This window comes from Fukomys damarensis, unplaced genomic scaffold, assembly GCF_012274545.1.
Source record: "Fukomys damarensis isolate Sample0158 unplaced genomic scaffold, DMR_v1.0_HiC HiC_scaffold_9, whole genome shotgun sequence".
Lineage (NCBI taxonomy): Eukaryota > Metazoa > Chordata > Mammalia > Rodentia > Bathyergidae > Fukomys > Fukomys damarensis.
The window spans coordinates 5,441,274-5,446,235 of NW_022900921.1; positions in this window are offsets into that span (position 1 = coordinate 5,441,274).

Below are 4,962 nucleotides of genomic sequence, written 5' to 3' on the forward strand. Positions count from 1 at the left end.
TTGCTCCCTCTAGAATATGCTAATTGCTGTCTACTGACCTCAAGTTCCTCAGAATCCAGAAAACGTTCTTCCTGACTGCATGACTGCTGGGCACTGTCCTGGGCGGTGTGTGTGTTCATAGGACCCCCTGGACCAGCGACGTGGCTGGCCACAGGGAGGTGTCTTCCTTCCCAGAGTCACTGCGTCTGTATGCCTGGAGCGAGGTGTAGTTGCCGCAGGGGTGAACAGGTGGCAGGGCGAGGTGAGAAGTCCCGAGCCCGGCCTGTGGGCCCAGGGTGGTTTGGCTGCCTCCTTTCTGGCCTTGGAACTTCTCTCCCATCTCCACTGCAGCCTCTGGCCTGGGCTTCTGAGTGGGATCTGGGACTGTGTATCCTAAACTTGGTACAGGGGACCCTTGGCTTATGAACTTGATTCCTTCTCAAGGGCTGGTTGTAACGCGAGTTGGTCAGTTGAAGGCTCAGGCTCCTCTCCACAGCCTTCAGTCTCTCTCTTGTGCACAGGCAGATCTCAGTGTCCTCAAGCAAACACTGGCCCGGGATTTCTTAACCTCACACAGGAAGGATGCTGTCACTTTCCTTCCAGAGCTCTTTAAGTGTTAAACCTGTACCTGAGACCATCTCAGGAAGCACAGGTGGCTGGCATTCTGGTCGTAACTGAAGACTCTGTCTGTAGTTAATACTAAAATTCCTGTCGTAACCCAAGTTGTCCGCTGTATACACTAGCGACATTTGTGTCCTTTCACCAAGAGGAAAGGAAAGAGACTCTCCCAGCAAAGGGTGCTGAGTGGGGCCGGGAAGAGAAAGAGCCACCTTGTTCTCAGAGCGTGCAGGGCAGCACTGAGGCTCCCGTCACCGTGCCTCCAGTGCTGGTGAGAAGTGCTTCTTGGACATCTGGCTGAGGAAGGCCAGGGGCAGAGAGATGAGCTCAGTGTGTCTCCCCCTCACTGCAGTGGGGCAGGGACCACAGAGGGTGCACAGCGAGGGACCACGGAGGCTCCTGAGCCCTGGCTCTTCCTCCTGAGGCCCCTGCTCTCCTGGAAATTCCCACGACCCTCCCCTTTTTCTTCAGCCAGTCTGTTAGGAGCAATGGTTTGCAACCTCGGAACCCCTGAGGACTTTCACCTTCTCCTTCCTGGAAGGACTGAAGTATGGATGCTTTGAGTAAAGGCCAGAGCCCCTCCAACTGGTTCCCTTTTTCTAAGAAGTCAGCTTCGCTTTGAAGCCTGAGGGAAATTTAAGTTGCTGGAAATATCCTGTCCCTGTCAGGCCCTGCCTCGGGTGACCAACAAGCCCTTACCTGTGGCCCTCCTGATATTTTCTCTTCCTTTTATTTAACTGGGCATCTGTATTTACTCAGTAAATCTGTAACAACGCTCACCGGGGGTTGGGGCCCTTGGAGGAAGGCCCAGACGGTGTTGGCCTTATGTGTATAGCCTGGATTTCCTTCCACCCAGACCCGGCTTGTCCCTGGTTCGTCGCTGCCAGTTTCTTAGGTGAAGGCACAGGCAGTCACTGTCTTAGCAGTGCAGGAGAGGGAAAGAGCAGGATGCCTCAGATTTATTTCCTACCTGGAGGGAGACTGGCTTTCTCCCTGCTGCAGGTTTTCCAAGCCATTATCTCTTTCTACACCTGTGCATGCACACGTGCTACACACACATGCACCTCTCGCACGTGCACACACACACACTATGCACAGACACGAGGATGAGAGCTGTCCTGGTGTTGCCCCTGCGTTTCTGCTCCTGTTACTGCTCACTGCTGGACAGGTGGCGTAATCAGTAACCACTGAGTCCTTAGCTCTGGGAGAGCCTGTGCAGGCCCATCAGGGCTGCAGACTTCTCAAGCCCCTGTTTCAAATTACAGCTTCTTCTCTGTTTAAATTGTAAACCATTGTACAAAGAAGGGGGAAAAGGAAAGGATCGCCACTGTGTACAAATCATTCCTGTCTCCCTCACTACAACGTAGGCATGCAACGGTCCCTTCGTTCTTCATTTTCTGCAGCGCGAATAGAAGCGTCAGGCCTCCCTCTCTGGGTGACGGGTGAGTCAGGGGCCACGTAGGTACCTCTGCGGATGGCACAGGTCACCCTGCCTGCCGGAGTCACTTTCCTTGTCGCTGGGACACAACACCCAACACCCATACTTTAGAGGAGGTTTACTGTGGCTCACGCCTCCCTCCAGTTGGCCGGCCCCAAGGCAGTGCAGCACGGCAGAGGCGACTGGAGGACATGGAGGAGGAGCCGGGGAGGCAGGCCACGCCCACAGAGGCCAGAGCGCCCCCTAATCCAGTCCCTGCCAAGATCCCCCTCTGAGTTTAATCCTAATCTAGATCTTCACCTTCTAGAGAGCACCGGAGAACTTCAAGAACTTCACGGCCCTGGGGCACAGGCACAGATTAGCTTTCAGACCTGAGCTTCCTCAGTGCTGTGCTCTCTCTCTCTCTCTCTCTCTCTCTCTCTCTCTCTTTCTCTCTCTATCGTCCTTACCTTCTTGTACGCACAGTGTACAAGTGTGTCTTGCTTTATAAACTTAATTTATTTTGCCATTTGGGGGAAGCTGGCCGAGGTCTTGTTTGTCACTCGATGTGGAGTTTGCGAACAGAAGCTCAATTTTGCCCAGTGCTTTTCCTGGCGAACCGTGTGTACCTCTTAGGTCCAAGTCCACTGCCTTTGCAGTTGTCCCCCAAACCTGTTTCTCACCTTCTCCTGCCCTGCGCACAGCGGAGGCCGCGATGTCAGAGGGCGCTGTGGGACCTCCTCTCTTCTCACGGAAGGGGCGGCTCACCTCACCCCGCAGACTTCAGGGAAAGAGGTCCAGGGAAACCGGAAGAGTTTCTGATAGTACATCTGCCTGATGTTAATTCTGTTTCAGTTTCTAGTAGAAGAAATGTCTGTCCTTTCTTAGCTCTTGGATAGTTGGGGATTTTCCTGTTGCTTTGGTCATACTCACAAAGGCCAGAAGCTGACTCTGGGCCTGTTGGAAGAGCTCAGTGAGCCCTTGGGCTGGTTGTGTAAGACCTAGGGCCTTACTACCGCTCGGAGGAGCTTGAACAGCTTGGGCCTCCAAGACGCTGGGCCTGTAGCCCAGCGATTGCTCCAGGAGCTTGATGAGCAGCGAGAAGCACCCAGGAAGGAACACACCGGACAAGCTGGAAAACAGACCTTTATTAGTCTGGCCCGACTGCACTCCTGGAGCCAAGTAGCTCTGGGAGGCACCAGCTCAGGGGCTGAGGTCCTTTTTATAGAGGGATAAAAGGGGGTTAACATTTAAAGCTTGCAGGCAGGGGACAAACGTTAAGGTCTGCTGATTTGTGCTGGTGGTCACACATGTGTACTGGGCAGTCACACATCGATGATTAACAAATGCTTACATGATGTTTCAGGGCCACCAAGGCATTTTTGATGAACAAACAGTTCAACAATTAACTTGGGGTCTCTATGTACGGTACAGATTTTATCTCATTTTCTAGAACCACTAACTATACATTATTTATAGGAATAGGGGATAGAAATTTAAGATTACAAAGTTATGCAGTCTTACATTCCTAAGCAAAGGTACAAATGCTACAGCTACAAAGGGGAGTGGTACACAACGGCCTCTGGGGCCATTCATCTAACGTGGAATCACTTTAGCTCAGTCAGGTCTCACAGGTTGCTGTGGTGCACTTGCACAGGGCTGGCCCCTAGTGTTTGCGGCTGCCCTGGGGGTGGTGGGCAGAGACCTGCAGGTCCTCGGTGTCTCCTGAGAGCACAGGTATCTGAAAGCCACCGCCAAGGGCCGCGGGGCTGTCCACAGCCCCAGAGCAGCATCTGCGGAAGAGGCTTCCACCCCAGGCCCTTCCCTTTCCCTGTCTCCTCCCTGCAGCCTTGCCTTCTTGCTGGGACTGAGCAGCCTGACTCCCTTGTTATGCGTGATGAAGCTGGTGGTCCTGTGGTCCCTGGGGAGCTCTGTCCCCAGTGTTGTGCCAGGGCCACTGGTGCCAGTGCTGGCAAAGTGGGCAGTCAGTGCCGTGCTCCTCAGGGGAACTCATGACCGGACGGTCCCTGGAGTCCTCTTCCTGCTGGGGAATGCTTCTCCTCCCACGGAAGGCTTGGAAACTTGTCCACGTGTCCCCAACACCTTTGGCCCTGGAAGACCCATCCCCGGGTCCTGGCTGTGCCCTCCCCGAGATCACGAGGTACCTGCCTGTCCTATTCTGGGATGAACCCGTCCCTGACATTCTGTTAAGCTCTGAGCAGTCTTCAAGTTACAAAACGTTTTCTTTTCTTTTTCGGGAAGTGCTTTGTTGACCAGAAATGTTACTGTGGGGAGGTAGTTTCGCTTTCCTGTTGTATAAATTCATGTGGAACAGCAGACTCCCTGCAGTGCACAGGGGCTGAAGGCAGAGGGTGGGATCCTGGACTGGACAGGCTGACTGGGAGGGCAGGGTTCGCCTTGGACAGCAGCGAGCGCTTGGGCAGCTCAGCGTTTCTCCTCTTCCGGTGCCTGCTCTGAGTCTGGTCCTCTCACCGCCCATCTCTTTGGATCGGGTGAGTGAGAAGACTCTTTGGATCTGCAGTGACTGTGTTAGTCAGCTGGTGGGAGGCTTCCTCAGTCAAGACACAGCAAAACACTTGTGAAAGGAAAGGCAGAATTTATTGTAGAGAAGACACGGTGCAAGGATACAGTGTGCCCCTAGGAGGAAACGTAGGCACAGCTGAGGTGGCAGCTGTACAGAATAACAGTTTGGGTTTCTTTTTATACCTAAGACAGTAATTCTCTGGGCTTTGGGAACCATAGTGATTATCATTGCTCTGTTTCCACGGTGATAAATTTCATCTTGAAATTTACCTGTCTATATATTACTTATTACAAAACGTCTCTTTTGTTCTTTCACATGGTCAGGGTATTTTCTAAAGTCTACTGTTATTCCAGGGGATTCAGTCCTATAATTATACGCACACACATATACATACATACATATA